Here is a 25474-nt window from a genome sequence, read left to right on the forward strand (position 1 = left end):
GATCCCTTTAAAGCTCTGAAAATGCAAGTGAAATCAAAGACAATGTCTTCCAGCAAGGTTTTTTAATCTGACACTAAACATTTTAATACCTAAGTAATGAAATCCACAGTAATTTCAGTAACTATGGGTGAATTAACAATGAAAACAGAACCACTGGAAGTAAAGGAATTCTATGCTCAGCCTGCTGAGAAGCCTCAACAAAGTCAAAGGAAGCAGCCATGATAAAGTAAGGCCATAGAAGGAAACCCACAAACAAGGCCACAGTTATAAGAGAGTGAGACCATTTTAAGGAATTAGAAATTCTTCATCTGAAATTGGCAGTTATCTGAGTTCTGAGTTTACTTTTACTGAGTATTTTGTTTCTGAAGCCAATTCCAAAATTTAAAAAATTATTTTTCGATCTTAAAAAAAAACTTTTCCAAAGATTAAAGAAGCTCCTCTTCCCAGTTATACACTCAGAATATTGAACATGTTTCCATGTTTCTGGATTGAAAGTGCTAGAAGGATTGTATAAAGTGGAAAATAGTAATTTACAGTACTCTTTTTTTTAATTGTAGATGGACACAATTTATTTATTTATTTGTTTGTTTATTTATTTATTTTTATGTGGTGCTGAGAATCAAACTCAGTGCCTCACACATGCGAGGCAAGTGCTCTACTACTGAGTTACAGCCCTAGCCCCTAATTTAAAGTTCTTGATATTATGAAAATACACACATTCTAGGCAGTACATGATAGATTGTTTCGATTCAGGCCATTAGGAAACATCTTTGTGTAACTATTTGATATCCAACGTTATTGTAAGTTGACAGTTAAAAATGAGAAACAGGTGTTCTGGGTCACTCTCAAGTGTATCTCAGAGGTGGCAATTACGAGTACTTCCATGAGATCACCTGAGGTCCAGGGACAAGTCCCCTGTCCACTACACAGACTAGGAGAGATAGTGCTGGTATTGCTTTTGAATGACCAAATGGGAGCTTTAATACAGAATGAAGTACTGAGCTGAGGGGAAACTTCAGTGTTCTGGTAATAAAGCAAAGCATACTATGTGATTTCACAACAGTGGAGACAAGATGCAGAATGAAATGTTATTTAAACCCAAGACAAAGGAGCAAGGTAAATCAGTTTCTTCCTTTTAATGAACTAATCTAAAGTGTCTAATAATTATTTACAGAACTGTGACTAATGTAGCACTAAAATTTTGATTTCGCCATCACAACTACCTTATAACGTAGGCATTATCATCCCATTTTACATATGAGGAAACTGAGGTTCAGAGGTTTCAATAACCTGTGCAATATCATTCAGCTAATAGAACCGGTGCTAGAATTCAAAATCCAAGCACTTTGAGTACAGACTTTCTCTCCTTAGCCATGGTGCCCTTTGCCTCTTGAATTAGTGATTTCCAGACTTGCTTATTTTGTTGAAGTTAAGGTACTTATTCAAAAATCTGATAAACTAATGATATAGTAATTCTGAACATATGTATCTGGATGTAATATCAGGTCATCTTAGACTAGGTTTTAGAATAAGTGAGCACCAAAATATGGTAAATATTTAAGAAAAAAAATGTAAGACAAAATTTAAATAGAGGAAAGCAAAGTGAGAAAAGATACTGTTTTACTCAGTAAAAGGATTTTGGAGCAGCAAGACATCTGTATCAAGTTCCTATGGCATAGGAGCAATTTAAGAACCCCTAAGATGGATGTCAAAGACATGGAAATTTGAACAAGGATTAATCACATTCATTTAAATTTATAAATTTGCTTATTAGATTTGCAGAGACTAAAAAGAATGCTGGGAAAAAAATAAAAAGGATGCTGGAGGTGGTGAGGGTGGGGGAAAGGGCTACTCATGTACTGCTGTGGGTGGAATGTACATAGATGGTGCTAATTATAAAACAGAGAGTGGAAGCTGCTGAACTATCCCACAATCAGAATTTGTTAAATCACAGCATGCTATACAGTCTGCCAGCAATGCAGGTCTATATTTATTGAGATGTCAGGTATTTGTGCTATACAGTTGGGGGGAAAGTAGACTATGAAATAGCACAAAAGCATAAGTCCGTTCCTTTTTAACATATATTCTAGGGAGGTAATCATATTCCGGTGTTAAAAGCTAGTATCTCTGTGGGGTAGGGTTGGGACAGACATACTTGTCCTTTGAACAGTTAAACCTAATTTCTGTCTCCCATGCAGTGCAGCACATACAACCATTTCTGCTTTAAAGGAAGGTGGTCAGAAGCTGATCTTGGTGACTCAGGTTCTGACTGGCACATGTTAAGTGACATATTTTGTAGCACCTGTAAGCCTCCTTAGGTATTACATGCATCCATATTTCATCTCCGTGACTTTTCTAAAGAACCTGGTGCATTTGATCAGCACCACCACACTTGATCCCTATCCAGTTGTAGACAGCTCCCCATACATGTTCTATAGCATTGACCCCATACTTAGTATAAGAACCAGTAAACATGCTAGCACAGAGGAGATGATCGAGTGACATGTTGTTTTATGGCTAATAAGGACAGCAGATGTATCTCTATTATGGCCTCTAAGAGTGCCAGAGCTGTAGCTGATAGGAAATTCAGATTCATGATTCCTCCCTATTTTTCACTGAAACACAATAAGGTAGAGGACCCAGCACTAGAAAGAATAAATTGTTTTATAATGAAACAGAATACTATAGAAGACAAATTTTTCCTGAGAGAGGGTAGAAAACCATTATTCCATCATTAGTTTCTATATGCCAGGCACCAGACTAAGTGTTAGAGAAACCAAGACAAAAGGAAAGGAAATTCATAATCTAAAGGACCAGGCATTTGGAGAGCACATGAAAATATAAATAAGTAACAGTAAGTGTAGAATACATAACTAGATTCAGCAGAGTATAAGCAAGGGAGCAATCAACTGGTAAAATCAGAAAACTGATCAGTATCCCTGTTCTGCTGCTCAGCTGCTATAAAAATATTCCTTTATAAATAACTTCTTTTCCAAATGCTTATGCATCCAAAGGGCAAGGAGATCCTTACAGAACAGAAGTATATCAGCATACTGTGCAGGTTGTTCATCATTTTCCCCTCCCCACCCCACATCCATTGTCTAGCCTTCTCTGCCCTTCTCTGTGTTCCAGGAAGCTGACCTCAATAGGATTCATCACCCAGCATCTTTGGCCCTCTAACTTCCAGCTAACTTTGACTTTCTGAAGGGACCAGCAAGAGAGTGAAGGGCAGAAGGGTTGAGGTATTTGCCATACTCCATCTCTTTACTCTGGCCCTCCAGCTATAGCTGTATCCACACTCATTGCTCCATGGTCTGAGCTCTTAATGGGTCCCAGGAACACAGCTTCCTCCTTTGCTCCTTCTGGCTCTCTGTTGCTGACTTCAGAGTAATTTGTCATCACTGGGGAGTTCCCTGAACTCTGCCCTTACTCACTAAATGCTCCTCCGGTTACCTTTAGGATATGCCATCCCTTACCTAAGAGGACTCTGACTGAAACCAGATTTTCTAACACTACAAAAGCCAATCTCTAGAAATTATCTGAGCAATCTTAAGGACCTGAAATCTGGACAATTTCATCACTGTCTGATGATAGCACGCTCTATCGAGGACTAGATGTACAAGTTTCAATTACAATAAAATTTGTATCCTGTACTCAGTTTGAGATCTGCAAAAGGACAGTCTTGGGTCTTTGGGGCAGTTCTGAGTATTTCAAGAGTGAGTCATAGGCTTCTATTTTTTAATTTTTATTTTTTTAAATTTTTATATAACAAGCATGTAACTGAGGATCCCGAGGGCAGAGAAAAGTCAACTCACTGCTATCCATAGAGAGACTTCCATCCAAGGCTAAATAATGTCTATTAGCCTATTAGAGCAGTGGAAACATGACCACCCGCCATAATAACCATCCTGGTACATCTGCAGATGTGTTTAAACACACATGCACACCCAACCAATTTTATACTAGTTTCACATTTGTAACAGTTCTGATTCATGAAAGTAACAAATAAAATATGTTCTATGATTCTGAATGATGTCATTCTGACTCCGGAAAAATCATTCATGATTCACTCAAGCTAGAGTGGAGACTACAGGAAGAAAACAATGTTAGTTCTTCGCATCAGAGTTAATTAAACACATTACACATACAAATCGTTTCCAGTGAGAACAATATTTTTATTGCCTACTTTTCAGAAATCTCCCTTGTTCTTCTTCCCTCCTCTGAGAATTGGTGGCAAAGGGATTTTTTTTTTCTAAGCATCACTCTCTGGTCTGTCTTCTCAGTGCTCTCCTGCTCATTTTGTAGCCTGGTGTTTTGTTCTGCAAAAACAATTTGTTCTTATTTGTTATTTTGATTTCTATCATTTGCTTCAATGCAACCTTCTCCCCCACATTCGCATCTCTTCTATTTCTTTTCTCTTGATTCCCTTTCCTTTATTCTCCCCTTTCCCTTCATTCACTGTCAGATTATGGCATAACCTCACACCCCACTAACATTAGCAAAGTATCCTAAAATCCACAAATGTACTTCCATTGCCACACTGAGGGCAGAGTTCCTCCTTTCACATGTGGTGTTTCCCCTGGGACTTGGGTTATCCTTGGGGCATGTGACAGAAGCAAGCCAGGTTGCCCAGGCAACCGCTCCAAATTGTCCTAGGATGCCTGGCAAGTGTGTTTTCCACAGACTGATGTGAAGGTCATACTAGCCAACCCTGTGACAGTTAAAGGCAAAGTGCAGTGCAGTCAGCCAGGGACTGTGAGAACATCCATCAAGATGAGCTCAATAACATTTGCATAATCATAAAACTGTCAGATTCCCAAGGCTACAAGGACCCCACAACCCAGGACCATTTCAAAATGCCAAAGATATAAGATTTGAGAATGAATAACAATAGGTGAGCATGCTAAAATCATTACAAAGAACACTTTAAAAACCAACCACATGGAATCCAACCACTTAGCTGGTAAAAACACATTAGCCACTTAAGTTTTCTCAAAAGATTTAGGAACAGTTCTACCCTCAGGCAAAGCAATACACTGAAGGGGGTCTGCGAAAAGTCACAATGAAGCCTTTTATTTTTTATAATTTCCCTTAGATCAGAAGTGCTTAAAATATTATTCTCAAACAGCAAGACCCAATATTGAAGAAAACGCCCATACCCACTAAACTAATGTTACATTTGACTAAGTCTCAATCAAAATTCGAATCCAGTGGGGAAAACACCATCAACAAGGCAGAAATCCATGTTTCTAATACACCAAGTTCTCTCACAAAACAATAGGCTTTGAAACAAGAATATCTCCATAGAAAAAATTAAAAGAGAAATGAAGTAGCCAATTTACCACAAAATTCAAAAGTCCAATGTGATAAGGTAAATGCTTAGTATGAAAAAAAAATGTAACTTAAAACATTACGAAACCACTTCTCACACAATAGGTTGATAAAGAATCAGAATAATAAGCTTTTGGGACTGCAGACTAGTAATAAGTCTTGCAAGTTTTCAACACATAGACTACTTGAAGAAATTATCTTAAATCAGGCACAGTGGCAAACAGATGTAATCATCCGGCTACTTGGGAGGCTGAGGCAGGAAGATTGCAAGTTCAAGGCCAGTCTGGGCAACTAAGTGAGGCCCTGTCTCAAAAAATTTTAAAATAAAAAGGGCCGGGGATGGAGCTCAGTGGTAGTGCACACCCCGGGGTTTTATCCCCAGTACCACACAGACCACACATGCACGTGAATACACACACACACAGAGTACACACTATATATGTAGCATATAATCAAGTAAGCATAAAATCATATATACAAAGATCAAACTTGTTTATCACAGCCTTGCCTATTATAACAAAAAGCCAGGATACAACCTATGTCCAGCAAACCTCTGCAGCCATTCTAAATGGATGGTAAACATGTATTTATCAACATGGAAACCCTGTGGAAGGGAGGGTTTATAAAACATCATGTGCAGCATGACTCCATATCTGTAAAATAAATATAAACATAATAAATGACTAATAGGAATATAAATTCTAGCGGTGAAAATCTGACACCAAATGCCTTCTAGTTGTAATAATGGGATTATAGGTGATTTTTATTTCTTGTGGGAGGATCGTTTATTTATTTATTTTTTTGCTATGAACAAATATAATATTTACTTTTTAAATGTTAAAAGAAATTATAATAAATTTTCATGCATACCAAGATTGTTTTGTTTTGTTTTTTCCAGTAAACTTTTGATTTAGGCTAGGATTATGACATCTCTCTGTAATACTGGCGTCTCCATGAATTAGACTATAGAAGATTTGAGAACATCTATGCATTTTAAGTAGATGGATGGACAGGGGATTAAAATGACATCAGCAGCATCAATTCCTGCAAGCCAGGCCAGTGGCTAGGAAAGCTGTATCCCAGGGTTGTTCCCTGGCACAACCACACAGTCAGAACTTACTGGGGCGGATGAGAACATGCTGCAAACATCACTGGTAGCAGCCTCCATAAAGGTGACTGGAGCAGATGGCTTTCCTCCTTTCTCTTCATTCCCAGTGCACAATATAGAAAAAGAGGGAGATGCTGGCAATAAGGGGATAGTGTAGGATCTGAAGAGCCTGCGCACTTTCAAACACAACACTCCCTGTTGGCTTGCCCCAGGAGGACAATTTACATGCTGTGCCTGGGAGGAGACACTTGACAGTACGAATTTGAGCTCAGGAAAGCAAAGCTATTCTTTTGTATCTGTTTGGCCAGGCAAACATATCTAAAACTTGCTATTTCACATATCACTGATGGAGGAAACTGTCCCTATTCCCCCTAAAATTCAGGGCTGTTTGACGGGTTCAGTTATTCCAAGTCTCACTCACTAAATACAGCTACATCTTTGCAAATTCTAATCCATATCTCTGTAAGAATAGATGGTATTTGGCTGATGAATAGGACTTTTATCCTCAAACTTAACATCAGCTGAACTCACTCTAAAGATATTTATATGCTTATTACTTGGGAAAGAATGGTGAGAAACTTAGGACACACACACAGCCAACAAAGGTTTAGGACTAAATAATTACTCTTAGAATTTAACTTCTATTTCCAGTAAGTCATGCTCATGGCTTCATCTACCCTTGCAGAGTGCTTTCCTTCAGTTTCACTCAATAATGACACAATTCCCTACTAAAGGGCTATATAATCACTTTACAACACATTCCTTCAAGTAGTATTACATGCTTATTAGGTGTCTCCTAGTGATGTTGTACCCTACACCAAATTAGTTGATAATATCCTATACCCACACCAACATAAAGTCTCTGTTAATTTGGGTTTGCATTTCCTCCCCATTTCCTCCCCACCCTCCTCTATCTCTGTACTGGGTAAGAAGTCACCTTCAAACTGCACATAATGGGATTTCCAGAGACTGTTTTGAGATGAATAGAATTTATATTCTACATGAATAGTCTACTTGAAATATCCAAGCCCCCGAATGAAGGGGGAAACAAAGGAGATATTTACCAAAGGGAGTCCTTGAATAGTGTCTGTGGGCTGAAGTCAATTACCTCTGAACTAAGCCCATCAGAAAGCTAGTGTTCTGGGGCAGACCCTGACTTAATGGACATCGTCCAGTTCTCCCACGAGGGCAATTTTTTTTCAGATGCTTTTACTGCTGAGCCACACTCCAGCAACATCCTGTTAGTGCATTTTCCCGTGCAGTGTCTCAGCCACATCCCAAATCCAAAACTCAAAGGAAAATCCCCCTTTAGGCCATAATCCCAATGTCAGCAACATAAGCAGAACCACAAGTGACACAGTACAGCTGTGTTTACAACTCACCTGTCGATGCTTCTGTATTAAACTGCACTTCCCAAAGAAATATATGTTTTATGTTTTGCATTTTTCTCTATAAAATTGAATAAGAATATATACCTAAGAGATATATAAACAAAGGTTACAAATTCCAACTAGAAGTTTTGTTATTAAAAAAAAAAAAAGATGAAGATACACTTCCAATTAATCTAAGGTGGCCAATTAGCACAACAGAACTTGGGTTCTTAAACCTCAGCCCAACCAGTGTGCATAACCCAGCATTCCATTATGTGTATGTCTCAGGCTGCAACCAGACATAACAGCTATTATACTAGAGTTAGTAGGAACTGAGGCATCCTCATGACAGCTCACAGGCCAGGAAGCATGACCTCATCCTGTCGGTCTCTCCAGTCTATTTCCCAGGCACTCAAAAACTTACAACTCAGAATTAACCATTTTCTTGTGCTCCTGAAATCTCCAGAGTACTGCTTGGGAGGATATCTGGAATTAGTTACATTGAAATAGTGTCATTCATGTGGCAGTGAGAGTATGGTGGGCACAGTTATTTAAACCTATCCATCCTGATGGAATTCACTGTCCACAGTGCAGTGTATTGAATACAATACGCCACAATGTCACTAATTGCTCCTGACATAGAATGTTTATCACTGGAATCTCAGAATATGAAATGGATCTTGAATTCAACAGCACATTATTAGTTCCTGCTACACTCCAGCAGGAAAAACTTGCCAGAAAGGAGGTCTGAGTCAAAGACTTTCAGCACTTTCAGCAGCAACATGCACTGATTGTAAATAATTACTTACCAAGCATCCACCATTCCTAGGTTGACATATAATTCAGCACCTCCCCACAACAGACATCCCCCACCAAACTAGGACAATAATACAAGACTCCTGATCCCTGATTTGTTGATATTCACCTAAATTACATTAAGTCCTGAAGATATTCTTTCTCTAGAACCCAACTGCTATGGAATTCATACCCTTGGGCTGTGAGGTAGGACTGAGGCATCAAGAGTTTAGAAATCTGCCTTGGGATTTTGAACTAGATTTAGGATTTCCCTATCTTATTTTGGGTAAGTTGTTCAACTTCTTAGCTTTCCACTTCCTATTCTGAAAAATGGGGATAAAATCACACATTCCAAAATGCTGTTGCCAGGATCAAATGTTACTATAAATAATGCATCCAGCATAACTCTTGGCCAACAGCAAGCATTTGGCAAAAGGTAGCTATTAATAAAACTTTATTTGTTACAAATTGTCTATTGTTGATTCTAATTCTGACAATCTCATCCAGATTGGCTTTTCCTGTGAATAAAAGCAAATTGGAGTAGTAGCATTATATCCAGACTCAAGGCTGCAACAAAAAGTGTGTCAAAGATGCTGAGTAGGAAAATAACTGCAAAGACAGAGAGAACAGAAAGACATGAGCGAAGAATTTGGTGTCAGAAGGGGAGATTAAGGTCTCATAAGAGGAGGGGGGATAAAACACAAAGAGGAAAGAAAATTCAGAAAAAGAAGAAACTGAAAGAAACATGGGAAAAGAGAGAGATACCAGGGGTAAGGAGGCAGTGGAGAAATAAGAAGGCAGAGTGAGAGTCGGGGGAAGATCATTTCCCTTACCAGTCAGAGTACTACTATTAATAGAATTAATAGTACCGGAAATAATACCACCTGTCCCTGCACAGCATTTTGTCAAGAATAGCTTACATTTTTATAGCATTCTCTCCTTTTGAAAAATGATGTTTACATATTTGTGTCATTTTATCCTAAGAAGGACTCATCCAACAAGATCAGACATGAAGATATTGTTACCCAGAATTGACATTCAAAGACAAAGAATCAGGGCTGGGGTTGTAGCTCAGTGGTACAGCATTTGCCTTGTGTGCTTGAGGCACTGGGTTCAAACTTCAGCACCACATAAACATAAATAAATAAGGATATTGTGTCCACCTACAATTTAAAAAATATTTTTTAAAAAAAGACAAAGAATCAAGACACTGACCTATCTATAGATGGATCATTTAGGCATTTCCTACTCATTAGTGAAATCTTTAACATCCTTCAAGCCTTCTTTATAAAAGCATAGCCTGGTTGGCTTTTTTTTCAAGGGGAACAAATTCTACCCTATTCTGGTCAAACAAAAAGGAAAATTAAAGTTTGGACTTCACAAGAAAACTTTTACTTAAAAAAAAATTTTTTAAACAATTTCAAACTTACGGATAAATGGAACAGAACAAAGAACATCCATATCTACCTTCATCCAAAACCCCTCCTGAAGCTTTATCAACTATCCCAATGACTTCCTTTATAGGAAAAGGATTCAACCCAGGACCACTCATTGTACTTAACAGCCATATCTCTCCATCTCCTTCAATTCAAAACAGTTTCCTGGTCCTTCCTCAAGCTTCATAGACTTAAAAAAAAAATCCACTTAAAAATAATTTCAAGCTCATGAAAAGCTGCATGAATAGTACAAAAAACTCCTACTTCTCTTTCCCCTTCAGCCAGATACTCACTTGCACAGTCTTCAGCATTTATTTCTGAAACACTTGAGAGTATACTGTGGACATGATGTCCCTTCACTCCTACATAAGTATATCCCAAAGTTTATTTCTCAAAACAAGGATACTCTCTTGAATAACAGCCATCTGACCATCTCAATTAGTTCCTGAATATTGATAGATACTACCCAATACACAAATGCCATTCAGCCTGTCCAAACAATGGCTCTAATCCGGGACCTCAGGATGGAGTCCTGATCATTCAAGTCATTTAGTCATCAAATGTTACTCATCTTCTTCAGTCTAGAACAATTCATCAGTCTCTTCCTGGCTTGCTCATTCTTGACAATTGGCAAAACTTATTATCTCAGATGACTGGCCACCTTCAATTTGGGTCCCTCTCATTTCTTCATGGCCATACTTATACCATGTATGTCTGTAGGAAGAACCCCCCACAGTGATGCCATGATCCTCTCAATGCACAACATCAGGAGACACAGATGCCACTGGTCATCTACCATTAAAGATGCTCACCTCAATCACTTAGACAAGTCTGTGTCACACTGGCCTTTAAAAAAAAGCAGATTCAGAGAATATGATTTCACCTACTGAGAGCTATGTTCAAGGCCAAAGAATTCTACTTTCTCAATTCTCTTTGGGAATTTTAAGACAATACAGAGAAGTCATTCATGATTTGTACCTAAATATACGGCAAAGCTTTGAAATACAGGGTAGTGTTCTGCCTCATCTTGCATCTCCATTGCTCTGGGCTCAGTAAATGTTTACTGCACTAACAAAGAAGTGTCTTTTTGTACCAACTTGGCTACAAGATATAGTCTCTAGTTGTTATTCAATCAAACACTAACCTGTGTTGCTGTGGAGAGATTCTGTAAAGATGATTTAAGTCTATGATCAGATGACTTGAAGTAAAAGACATTATTCTATGTAATCTGGGTGGGCCTGAGTCAATCAGCTGAGAGATCTTAAGTGTAGACCTGTAGAGATCTTAAGTGTAGACTCCTCTAAAGAAGAAACTCCACCTGTAGACAGCTGGGATTATAGGAACCCCAGCCTGCTCTTCCTGATAGCCTGCTGGTCCCCTCAATCTCAGAAGTGGATTCCTACATTAAATCTTTTATCTTCTCCTGGCTCTGTTTCTCTAACAGAACCCGGACCAATATGGTCCACTTCTAGAATGAAGAGGGAGAGAGGATGCAAGAGCCTAACAGTTAGCAAGATCTAAATAAGGCCTTCACAATACAGCTTCATTATGGAGTAGGAAGCATGTAAGTTTCTAGAACCTCAGATGCCCCCTCTTCAAACATAAGAACAAATACACTTAACATATGCCACGGCTTCTGTCCATCCCTATTCATTATACATTCAGTTGGCAAATATTTGTTACGAAAAGCAATGGGGAGAGAATGGTGAGCCAGATAGGCATGATCCCTACTCTCAGGGAGTTTACAGGCTAGTGGGAGAACCAGGCACAAACCAGTCATTATATAAATATTCAATCATAGTTATAAAGAGTGCTAGGAATTACAGGTGCTGTTGGCATATTTAGTAGGGGAAATCTAATCAACTGGAGAGGGCTTTTGGAAATATCCCTGAGGAATGATTGATCCTGAAGCCAAGACTAGAAAGCAGTAGCCAGGCAGAGCATAGGAGGAAGAGCATCACAGGCACAAGGAACTGCATGTGCAAAGGCTGTAAGCAGGAAAGGTCCAGATGAATTCAAGCAGCTGAAAGATGACTACTCTGGGCTGCTGTGAATTAGTGATGAGGAGCACAGAAGATCAAATGCTCACACTAGTAAAAGACATTGATCTTCAATCAAACAGCAATGGAGAATCACTGCACCCATAAGCAGATAGTGACATGATCAGACTTGTGCTTCAATACTTTTCCGTCAGCTGTGTGTAATTTGGAAGGAAGCAAGCCATATTTGGGGAGACCAGCTAGAAGGCTTTCATTATGATCAAGGAAGGAATGTGGACAAAGACAGAAGGATGGAGAGAAGTGGTTAGTAGTGGAGTCCACAGGACATGCAGTTTTCTTAGACAACTTCCCATGCTGAGGAGCCAGAGCAGGGGACAAAGGTAGAGATCACAGTTCTGTTTTGGTTATCTTAGAGAAATAGCAAACTCAAAGATAAGACATTCCTCTAAGATAACCACATGGAAATATACATCTGGAATTCAGGAGAGAATAGATTTAAATAAATAAATCTTGGATTTGCTGGCACATAGTCAGAACTTGATGGAGTCAAGGAAGGAGGGAGTATAATGTGGGAAAACCTAGGACAGAGCCCTGGAACACTGACATTTTAAGTAGGTGGAAAAAAGTTTCTAAAAGAGCCATCAAGAAAAGGAGCCATCAAGAAGGCCATGTTCATACAGTATAGCTATTTAAACAAAAAACCTCTCCACAAGCTTTTTGAGTTTAGCCTTCAGGTTTAAAAGGTGCACATTTTCACCAAAAAGGAAATAACCAAGAATAAGGTAATGACTTGAGGAAAATCCAATTTGAATAGACATGAATGATTTCCAGCTAAGGTATTTTATACGATGGGTACCACCTCTTTGATTACTGTTTGCGATAGTTATTCAGTCTTTGGGTCAAACTGTACTTTCTGAAGTCACTTCTTATTAACACTAGTGGCTTGGCTCTTTATGTATAATTAGTTCAGGCAATCAGTTCTAAGTTTCACATTAAAATGCATTGCTTTCATCTTTTGAAAATCGCTGGGTGTCACATTATTTGAAAAGTGCCTCACTTGAAAGAAAACACTGAACCAATAGGAAGTACTAATTTAAGAAATATACCCCGGTCCCCAAAAGAACCACACTAATTAGTGCAGGCTCAATAACTAAAAGAACTGGGGCCCCAGGAAAGGGCATATTTAAATTTAAATTGTGCTTTTTCAGACTAGGAACACTTCTCGCCTCAATCTTCCCCATGAGTATGACACACGATATGCTAGGGACAGTTCTACAGTGTGCTGAGTTCAGAGGGCAATTTGTTAGGCAGCCCTATTATAGTTGATAAAAATCAGCCCAGAAGAGGGCCCACAGATCCAGCAGTCACAGCAGCACCGGGCACAAGTGGGCACCTCATACATATTTGATGATGACATTTTTCCTCCCTTTCCTGCTGCTGCAAGGCAACTCCCAACTTACCAATGGGACTTGTGCTACAAAGCTGGCTTTTCAAAATTTATTACCTGGAACTTGAAATATATTTTTCTGTAAAAAAAAATATATATATATGCTATAAGTGGTGGAATCCTGGCCATGTGCTAAGCCAGAAGAGAGTTTAAGTAGAGTTCCTAATTACCATTAATAACAATGTTCTTATGAAAAAAAAAAAACTCATTGAGTTATGATTTAGTATTCCAAGCATGTATCTCTCCTCCGCAGCAGTCCGAGATGGAGAAGAAACCACTCCTTCCAGCATCAGGCAAAGGGCTCATTTGGCTCCAGGCGGGGAATCTGATTGGAGGGTCATGGAACTAGGGCTGGTGACTGCCACCTAAGAGATCCAAATCTAAAGATGAGGATGTAGGAGGTACTTCAAAGAAAAGTAAGGCAAGTACTTAAGCCATGGTGGGGCTATGGGGATGCAGGGTGGCACAGGAATCCATACTAAAATGCCAAAAAGCTGTGGTCAGGAAATAAGCAGTGAGTGCTGGAAATAGTCATGTTCTGGCAGGAGCTCTGAGGGCACAGGTTCTAAGGTTGGGAGAACCAGAAGGTAAGTCCTTGGAAAGGTCACATGTTAATCAAGGACCACTGCATGGGCCTTCAGTACTTGCTGTTATCCAATGTTTCTGAAACTATATGAAAAGCTGTGTAGCTACTCTCCAATTTGTACACAACAAGCTCCTTTCTAGGGTTGGCTAGAAGGTTCCCAACCTCCTTGACTTCGTATCTTAGTCTAGCCACACTGTCAAGCCCTGTTTGCACTTAGTAGCTTGGCTTTAGACAACTCTCTTTACCCTTGTCCTGGTCTCAGTCTGTGCTCCATCTAGGAGAGAGAGTGGTCATTTGTATGTCCTGTATATATAAGCATATTGTGTCTAAATTTGTCTGCCAAAAATGATATCCCAACTTGAAAGTTCATCAAGCCATCATATTTAAAATATGGCCATCAAATAATATCCTTCAGTGGCATTGTATCAATCACATAAACTGATTCCTGCATTAAATCTTTTATCTTGCATCAGTTCTGGTTCTCTAGTAGAACCCAGAGAATCATTAACAGTAATAGGTGATTAGTCATAGATGATTAGCCAGTCCTAATTGCAGAGAAAGATCAGTTTAAAAGTCTGTGCTGACTTTAAATTTCTATTTTTAGCTGTTATTTCTAATAGTCTTATTTTTCAGAGTAATATGACAGCAATATGGAAAGAGATAAAAGGTTAAAAGGCCCTATGTCTTTGAAAGTCTTGTAAATTGTTTAGTAGAGAAGAAACATGGCAGCCAGGTCTGTGGACTTCAGGCAGAAGCTTGGGAGACCATTCTCAGTGGAATCTGCCAGCCCAACAGGAAAAACCTCAGGATACTACTGTTGTGGTGAGGGTGGGGTTCCTCATAGGACTGGTTCTGTCCATGGTGCCCTCACTTTAGAAGCTTGAAGCTCTCAGATCAGCTCCCTTGTGGGCTCATTCTTTTTTTGTTTTGTTTTGTTTTAATTAGTTATACATGACAGTAGAATGCACTTATGCACTTTGATGTATCATACGTAGATGGGATATAATTTCTCATTTTTCTTAGTGTACATGTTGCAGAATACATATTGGTCATGCAGTCACATACATACATACATTGATAATTTCTGTTTCATTCTACTATCTTTTCTATCTCCACTATCCCCTCCCCTCCCCTCGTATCACTTCCCTCTATGTAATCTAAGGTAATGCTATTCTTCCCTAGTGCCACCCACTTTAATGTGAATTAGCATCTGCATATTAAAGAAAACACTCAGCCTTTGATTTTGTGGGATTGGCTTATTTCGCTTAGAATGATATTCTCCAACTCAAACCAGCTAAGGTATTTTATATGATTTACTGGAAAATTCCATAAATTTACTCTTCTTTAAAACTGAGTAATATTCCATTGAGTATATATACCACATTTTCTTTACCAATTCATCTATCGAGGGATACCTAGGTTGGTTCCATAGTCTAGCTATTGTGAATTGAGCTTCTATAAACATTGATGTGGCTGTGTCACTACAGTATGCTGATTTTAAGTCCTTTGGGTATAAACCAAAGAGTAGCTAGGACAAATGGTGGTTCCATTCTCAATTTTCTGAGGAATCTCCATACTGCTTTCCACAGTGGTTGCACCAATTTGCAGTCCCACCAGCAATGTACGAGTGTATCTTTTTCACCACATCCTCACCAACGTTTATTGTTGCCTGTATTCTTGATGATTGCCATTCTGACAGCAGTGAGATGAAATCTTAAATAAAAGCATAACCAAGGATCATGAGGTATCTCATGAAAAATTCTAACACAAAAGCAACAGGGAGGAAGGAAGGAAGGGAGTATCAGACAAAGAAAGAGGAAGATAAGCACTAAAGGAAGCAAGAGATCCAACACACAGGGAGATGGAAGGGAGCCCTGGATGCCACTAAGGGGAGAACCGGATGACAGATGTTCCTGTAACACAGAATGCAACCCATCCAGAGAAGTACAAGCCAGAAAGCTCTGGTGTGTGAAGTAATACCTTTAGAGGAAGTTTATATCAGGCTTCTTGTGCTTTAACATGCACAGGAGTGACCTGGGAGTCTCACTGAAATGTAGCTGCTGGGGGTGGGGCTGAGTTTTCACATTTTTAATCTGCTCCTGAGTGACACCAAATCTGCTAGGGTCAAGAATCACCATTTGAGTAGTACGGATACTGATAATGATAAGGATTTAAATTCATGATAAATACATAGAAAACTAAGAGAACCACAACCAAAAAAGACAATCATTAGCTTAAAGGACAGCACAAAATATTACAGGAGGGAAAAAGTAATCATGGCCTACTCCATGGCTCAGCTATGGTGAGTGTTTATACAGTTACAATAAGATGCATACCAAATACTGGTTGCTATGGTTTGAAGGTCCCTACCAAAACTTGTGTTGAAATGTATTATTTACCACTTACTATGTGTGTGACCCTGAGCAAGTTACAGGCCTCATTTTCTTTGCAGATCAGACTGTAAGCAGAATTAATGGTTATTGCTCATAGTTATGATTTTTTTAAATGTAAAGAAACTAAAAGAAATAAAATGTAATAAATATAAAAATTGCTAAATGTAAAAAAGCACAGAACAAATCTTGTACATTTTAAGGAGTGTGTTAATTTTTTTTTTAAATGGTTTAAGACCAAGCTGTGAGCAACAACAGGGAAAATACCCTATTGGATAGCACTTTGCTTCTAATAAAGCTAATAATCTTCACATTGGCACACATGTTCTTTAAACTCAATTTCCATAATTTAAACTCAATTTCCATAATTTGGTAAATATTTGCTTATTATCAAGTAGTTGAGAAGGAAAAAAATACCTTCAATAATAGCTCTAACTCATTACCTCTTAAATTAGCCTTCCTCAAACCAGTATCTATCTAGCTTTAAGAGGGCCTCTGGTACTGTTGATATGATTAGGAATCTTTGAAACTACTGTTTTCACCTCCAACTTCTGCTTCCTCCCTGACATTCAGGAGCTACAACTCCAGCTCAGCACACCTGAGGTTCTTGCAGGTGAATTTTTAGTGTGCAGATGTTCACAGGCATCTCCTGATGGCAGGTGTACTCAGAGCTGGAAAAAACAACTGTGGCTGAAAAATGCACCTCCTCCCAAAAGATATGTTCCTAATTCCTTGAACTTGTGGGTATATCTTAGACACTCTATGGCAAAAAATATGAGTAAAATAAGGATACTAAGAGGAGGAGCTGATCCTGGATTACCCAGGTGGGCCCTGAATGAGGTTATATGTTTCCTCATAAGAGAGAAGCAGAGAGAGTTCTGACATAGGTAAAAGAAAAATAAGATAAACACAGAGGAAAAGGGAATGAAAATATTATGAATTACATAGGCTACACATCCATGGCTTCAGAGTTTTGTATTTCACTTTTTGTTCTGTTGATCTGCTACACAAAAAGGAAGATTATCAATAACGACATTAATTTTCCCAGCAGCTTGTGACCTCGGTTTCATTTCTTTGTAATTCCTGAACACACATTATTAAGTAATAAGAGTACTTGCCTTTCTTTGTGTTGACATAATATCAATAGCTTTTTAATCATGCAAGAACTCAAAAAGTGTCTTTCTTTTCATTCTATCTACTGGAAAATACTTCAATTTTTCATACAACACAAACATTAGATGCTGACTTTCTCGCAACAGCCAATAAGATAAATTCTAATTGCAAGATCTTCAAATCTTACATTAACCAAAGAATTGTTGAAAGTTTCTTTAAAAAAAAAATCAGATGCATAATCTGATTAACCAGTATACTGAATGTGCTTGAATAGGTGAAGGTTACATACTAACTCAATTGTGACTAGATTTTAACAGTTTGAAATGTAATTTTAAAAGATGGCAGAGGGGCTGGGGCTTTGGCTCAGTGGTAGCACACTTGCCTGGCATGAGTAAGGCACTGGGTTTGATTTTATGGGTTCGATTCTCAATACCACATATAAATAAATAAATAAATAAATAAATAAATAAATAAAGATCTATCAACAACTCAAAAATATATATATTTTTAAAAAGATGGCAGAATAATACTTCCTTGCCCAGTCTTTGATACTTCCATAGCCAGGAGCCAAATGCTTCTAAAGTGTGACAAATGATAGTTCTAATTAAACTGATCAAACCGTTAGCTGTGCTTCTTAGTGGTATAATGCCCTTAAGAGGATTAGACAAACAATTCTGAAAATATACAAATTCATCATGTTTGTTAATGAATTAGCATTTCAATAAGTGACTATATGTAACTTTTCATTTGTCAAGTCACTGACCTAGTGATTTGGATACATGTACTAGAGATATCATCTGTTTTTTTTCCTCTGCACAATGTTTTTAATGGGAATAATTTTAAATATGTCCAATTTGTCTTTTTTTTTCCCTTTATGATGAGCATTCTATTCATCCTTTGAAGGAAATCTTGGCTTATTTTCTTTCTTGAAAGCTTTGTTGTTCTACCTTTCTTGGATCTACACTCTATCCGGAACTATTATTAGATATCCAAGACTTCTTTTAAAAAATCAGGCAAAATCCTAGCACTTCTTTATCCTGGATCAGCTTTCAGCGCCATCACATAGGGGTAATTATACCTCCTTTGTTTCTAGAAAGCCGCTGTAGATACAACTAGCTCTCCACCCAACAGTGGCATCTGAACACGGCTGGGGACACCTTCCACCCAGCCAGGCTTTCAGCAGTGAGACACCTTGCCCATGCACCACACTGGCCTTGCTAACTTTCACCAACCTGGCCAGAGGCCTCCATTCTGCTCCCTGCCTGCCTCCTCACTCTCAACAACCTCTCTGGGGACTTCTGCCTCTAGTCAAGGAAGTAACAAGGGCTGGATTTATCTTCCTGAGACAACTAAAAGTGAACAGAACATACCAAAAAACAGTTCAAAATAATACCAACCAACAGAAGACAACGATGCATGAGAAATGGGAAAGGAGGGAGGTGAGTCCTAGGACTGTCCCAGCTTACCTGGCAAAGCACAGGGAGGAAGAACCTAGGGAGAGACCAGCTGAGCTGCTGAACTGAGAGTCTGGGAAAAACCAAGGCAGCTGCAGTTTGAAAGAAGGAAGAGAGCATCAAAGAGAGAAATTTCCAGAATGTTTTAAAAAAAATTCTGTGGAGTCCTTGTGGGTATGAGTAAACTAAAGAAGCTGAAGAAAGAACCACCAGAAAGGATTAGAGATTATAGCACAATGACAGTACTCACAGAATCAAGAACAGTCTGTTCTACCTGCCAAGACCTCATGATTTAAGAGGTACTGAGGAGAGTGCACAGAAAGGTCTCTCCCAGTTATGGGAAACAGTTCTAAATTAAACATTGCTGGGACCCACCTAACAAATCTCAAAGTGAGACTTAAAAGAATCAAATTACTCCCAAGTAAATTAAATATATCCACAATAAAAAGCTCAAGAATATTTATAAGAATTCAAAAAAATACTCAGCACCCAACAACATAAATTTTACAATATTTAACATCCAATCAAGAATTAGTAGACACACTAAGAAGCAGAATTATATGACTCATAACAAGGGGATCCCAAAACAGAACCAACACAAATATTAGAATTGGTAAATAAGGATATTAAACCAGTTTTAATTTTATTCTTTATGTTTAGTTAAGTAGAAACACAGAAGATATTTTTAAAAACTTCTAGAATTCCACTTCTAGAGATGAAAACTACAAGGTCGTAGATAAAAAGTATAACCTTGGATGGAATTAATTTTTTAGATATTGCCCAAGAAAAGATTACTAAACTTGAAGACACAGAGGTAGAAACTACCCAAAATGACACAGAAAGAAAAGAGAATTTTGAAAAACAAACAGCATCAGTGAGCCTTGAGACAATTTCAAACAGCCTTGAAAAAGGTGAATATATCCCCACACCCTCCTTCACTGCTCCAAGCAGAGAAGAGCAAAGATAAGGTAGAAAACTAGGTTGACCCAGGTATACCATTCCTTGTTATATATCCAAAGGAGTTAAAATCAGCGTACTACACTGAAGGAGCCACATCAATGTTTATAGCAGCTCAATTCACAATAGCTAAGCTATGGAACCAACATAGGTACCCCTCAACAGATAAACGGAAGAAGAAAATGTGGTTTACATACACAATGGAATATTATTCAGCCATAAAGAAGAATTACTTTATGACATTTGCCAGCAAATTGATGGATCTGGAGACTATCATGGTAAGTGAAATAAGCTAATCACCACCACCCCCCAAAAAAGAACAAAGGTTGAATGTTCTCTCTGATATGTGGATGCTAACACACAAGGCATGAGGAGGGAGTAGAAGTTCAGTGAATTAAATAATGGGGAATGAAAGGAAAGGAGGAAAATGGGAATAGGAAAGACTGTGGAATGAATCTGACTTAACTTTCCTATGTACCTCCATGAATATACTATACTGAATCTCAACATCATGTACCTCCAGAAGACTGGGATCCTAAATATAATAACATATACTCCATTTTTTATAAATATGTCAAAGTAGACTCTACTGTCATGTATAACCAAAAGGAACAAATTTTTAAAAAATTAAAAAAGAAATAGTGGCAGAAAAAGTTCTAAATCTGGAAATCAAAACTCACAGATCCAAGAAGCTTAATAAACCCCAATGGCACAGGAGACATAAAACCACCTCAAGGCTGGAGATATAACTCAGTGGTAGAGAACTTCCTTAGCATGAATGTGGTCTTGGGCTTATCTCCAGCACCACACACACACCAAAAAGAAAGAAAGAAAAGAAAAGAAAGCCACATCAAAATCAAATTGTTCAACACTAATGATAAAGAAAAAAATCTTAAAGCAGCCAGAGAAAAGAGACTTAATATGTACAAAGATAAGGATAAAAAACATATTTCTCATTGGAAGCAAAGCAACCAGGAAGTAATACCTTTAAAATACTGAAATGTTACCCAGAATTTTATACCCAGTGACTATATCTTTCAAAATCAAAAGACCAAAAAAAAAGGACATCTTCAGACATACAAAAGCTGTAAACTGTAAGGACTCATCACCATCAGACACAAGAAATGTTAAAGGAAGTCCTTTAAGCAGAAAAAAAATGATTTTGGATGGAAATATGAATCTATAAAAAGGGATGAAGGGATACAATAAATGGTAAATACATGGCAAATAAATAAGACTTTTTAATTTGTTTTAATTTATCTTATCTTTTCTGTTTAAAAGGTAACTGACTGCTCAAACAAAAATGGTGGCTGTGTAAGGTGGTATTTATTACATAAGTAATTTAAAACATACAACCAGTGTTCAGAAGAAGAGAAATGAATAAGGTTCCAATGCTATAAGCACTCATTGTATTGACACACTAGAACAGGTGATTAATAACTACAACCCAAATTCTACCTGGGTTCTGCCACTCCCAAAAGAATCTATAGGTGCCTACTATGTGGCTCAATTTTAAAACTGACATTACATTTGTAAAAGCTCTACAATTTTAGTAACCAGCAAATGTAAAAAGACTCATGAGTCCTAATTACCTGACACACTTTTCAGAACCAATAAGAGTACCACTGGTCTCTGTCAGCATTTTTTCCTACATCCGTACATATATTTGCAAATCAACCCTAATAAGTACTATACATCAGGTCAGAAAGGCTTGGTAGCCGGGTATGTGATCAATAATCAGAAAAAGTAACAGTTCAGCACTGGCTTGGCAACCTCACTTAACTCTTGGAACCTCATTGTCTTCATTTACAAAGTGAGGAATGTTGACCTGATGACTTCTGTGATCCGAGTAATGTTGGAAAAGCTCATGTACTAGTGAAGCCTTAGGTTCAGAGGTACTAAGAGAATATGATGACAAATACTTTTGGTCATCTGCTTCTTATAAAGCACTCTGCAGGTAATGCCAAAAGAACCAATATTTAGAAGGAGCTGAGCTGATTTTACAAAAATCTGCTGCCCACCAGTTCCCAACACCATTCACCACTGTTTTCTTTAGACAGAATATTAGCCATGGTTCTTAACTACCTTCAAATCAGAAAGGTGAATTCAATCTAAATATTCAACAATATATTAATATAATTTGTAGGACATACAATTTTAAGAATATTTCTCTGGAATTCCTGAATAAACTCAAAATTTCAAAAAATTCTAGAAAATACTATAAAAATTATCCAAGTATACCTCTAGATAACACTCCACCACCAACCTCAAAATGAGACTACGAGGGTCCTGTTAATACTGTCATCATACTTACTCAGCAGAGGGGAAATAATATTGGGATTTGTGAGTAGTTTTTATAAAAGTCTGAAGAAACAGAACCTTGCTTGCATTTAACTCACAAGTTACTGTTTTACAAAGACATATCAAATGGCTTAACTTTAAACAAAAAGTAGCAACTAAAAAGCTCCAGTACTTTTCCAATTTAAAGAAATGTACTTTAACCTTTCCTAACTTTATTGCTCCTTTTGAAAAATGTAATTCCTAAACCTTATCATTTTACATTATTTGGCCAGCTCACAAAGAACCATTAGACATTATTCTCAAAGAATTTTTTTAAAAATCTTTGTATAGTTGTAGATGAACAGCATTCCTTTATTTTGTTTGTTTATATGTGGTGCTAAGGATCAAACCCAGTGCCAAACACAAGTCAGGTAAGCACTCTGCCACTGAGCTACCCAGCCCAATTCTCAAAGAATTTTTAAAAATATTTTTTACATAGAGAAACATAAATAATTGTCAGTTAGCTACCTTATAATGGACATTTTGAGACTAGAAGTACAGCATTGCCTTATTCAAATATGTGTTTTCTATTAAAGTTTAAAGAGATAAAGCTTCAAGGTTTTTTTCAGTGTTCCCAAAGACTAAAGTGTAAACACAAACTAAACAAACCTATAATTTGCCTCTCTAATGGCAAACAACTACAGGGTCATTTTATATGAGTCAATTAACAAAAATTACATATTTAACGACACAATATTGAATGGCCATTATGTACAAGGCAATGTGATGGGGGAGTTGAAAAGATGAATAGAGAGAGCATTCTATTTCTATGAAAAGCCTCTTAATAGCATTAGTTTGGGGGATTTAACAAATGGGTACAAAAAAAAAAAAAAACCCTTAATGGTTATCAGTCCTGCTGAGGCTCCCCATGACATCTGAGCAGACACTCAGAGGCAGCAAAAAGTTGAAGACTAGGTATCTCAGAGAGCCAGGGAACCATAGGATTTAGCCACAAAACAAGGCAATAAAATAAGTCTTCTAAAAAGACCCAGAAAAATTCTTAGCAGTAAATACCCAAGCATCCCCTCAGGAGCAAATCAAGAGAAATATTAAGTATGTGGAAAGGGTAATGGCTGGAGCTTGGGGAAAAACAGAAGAGAGAAGCAAAAAGAAGATGAATTTTTATTTATTTAAAGTAGACTTTGAATGGTAAAATCAAAAATCAAAATGCTGCCTCTGGATAGTGACGCATGGAAGCTCCTGTTTGATTTTTTTTTTAGATTGAGTTTTATGTTAATGTTTCTTTTAGTCACCAAAAGGAATTACTAATTTTGGTCATATTTTACCACCTACCAGATAGTATTTATACACTGAACATAGCAAAGCCTGAACTGAGCATCCAAGACATCCTATGGACATATGCTGCATCCAGTTTCCTCTCGATATGTTAAAAAAAAAAAAAAAAAAAAAAAAGTTAACTGTCATTATGGTACAGTCACTAGACACCAACAATGTTCCAAATGCCTGTTGAGTCAGAGAAAGATGAATTTGAAGAACTTTTTCTATTTTCATATCCATTATCCAAAAAACTGAGATCAAATTAAATTTTCCTTGGTCATTTTAGTTGTATCTTTGGGAGTCTGACTTCTAGAACAGTGACTCCCTAATACTTCTGACAATATTTGCTGAGATTTTACCATGGGCCAAGAGAGCCCAGACTACTTAACGCAAACTCCAGAGGTAAGTCCTAAGGTGTCTCAATATTATAGATGAGGAAACCACTTTGGGCAACTTACTTAACCTTGTGCTTTGTTTTTCTCATCTTTAAAATGGAACTAATAATAATACTAACCAATAACATTATTGTGAGAATTAAATGTAAAGCATTTAAAAGTGCCAGATACATAAACTGTACATGCATCAACTATTATTACTGTGTCTACATTTTTACAGTTCACAGGACAATTATTTTTATTAAGCCCTCTCATACATTCTTAAAGGGAATAAAATATGATTTAGAAAAATATCTGAATGTTGTCAGGGGGTGCGTAATAAAGGCCTTAAAATGTTCACTTCCCTTAATCTAGCAATTCTAGGAAATAATCAAAGTTGTACACAAATAATTTATGTACACACATAACTTATCAAGTTATGTATAATACCAAAAAAGCACCTAAATGTCCAACTAGAATTAAATAAAATATGCATGTTCATAAAATGGCATATTCTGCATTGTTTAAAAAATTAAGTTTAGCTATCAACACAGTAAGATCAGTGGTTGGCAGGGGGTGGGTGAGAGTGGGATGCACAGGAGAGCACAGAGGATTTTTAGAGTGGTGAAATTCTTCTACATGATACCACAATGGTGGGTGCAGATTGTTATACATTTGTACAAATCAGTAAAGTGCACAATAGCAAGAGTTAATTCTAATGTAATCCACGGACTCTGGGTGATAACATGTATCCATCTGGATTTACTGATCCTAACAGAGGTGGAGGGGGTTGATGGTGGAGGCCATATGCGGGGGATGGGGGTAATGGTGAATCTGTACTTTCTGCTCAATTTTGCCGTGAAACTAAAACTGCTCTAAAACACAGTTTATTTTTTAAAATTATGTTTAAGACAGTAACTCATGACCAAAAATAAACATGAGACTGCTGAGTAACATAAAGCAATTTGTAAGTAATTGAAGGATATATCCAACTGTTAAGAGTTAGTTTCTAGACGTAGTATTATAGTTTAAAAATAGTTTTTCTGTGTTTCTAAATGTTTTTATGATGAACTTGTGTTACCTTAAAAATCAGGAGGCTGGGGATACAGCTCCTTGGTACAGCACATGCTTAGCCAGCACACAACTGGGTCTAATCCCCAGCACCACAAAAGGGGAGGAAAGTTATTTAAAAATCAAGAGACGGTTTTAGGACTTTCTGTTAAAATATTACCTAGTTTTCAAATCAAAGCTATTTTTAAAAAGGAATATAAGCTAAACATGAAGAAAGCAATGACTAGCAATGAAATGATGTTCTAACCTCTCCACAAACTGGAAATATCTCACCAATTACTTAAACCCCACTCATTCATTCATTCTCCAAATATTTATTGAATACTCATCATGTGCCAAGTCCTGAAAACTCAACAGAAAATAGACATTGAAAATGTCAAAGCCAGGGGCGGTGGAACACGCCTGTAATCCCAGCGGCTTGGGA

General features: G+C 37.6%; 1 protein-coding gene across 5 annotated transcripts in view; it reads right to left on the reverse strand.

Annotated features, from left to right (window-relative positions):
* Positions 1-25474, reverse strand: part of Osbpl6 (oxysterol binding protein like 6) — a 210924-nt gene that overhangs the window by 167125 nt on the left and 18325 nt on the right. Inside the window, exon 2 of one of the 5 annotated variants that reach the window (XM_071619034.1) lies at positions 4187-4319. The exons of the other annotated variants lie outside the window; for them this stretch is intronic. The gene's annotated coding sequence lies outside the window, so the exon portion shown is untranslated. The remainder of the gene's footprint in view (positions 1-4186; positions 4320-25474) is intronic. 5 annotated transcript variants of the gene reach the window in all.

This window comes from Marmota flaviventris, chromosome 11, assembly GCF_047511675.1.
Source record: "Marmota flaviventris isolate mMarFla1 chromosome 11, mMarFla1.hap1, whole genome shotgun sequence".
In the NCBI taxonomy this organism is placed as follows: Eukaryota; Metazoa; Chordata; class Mammalia; order Rodentia; family Sciuridae; genus Marmota; species Marmota flaviventris.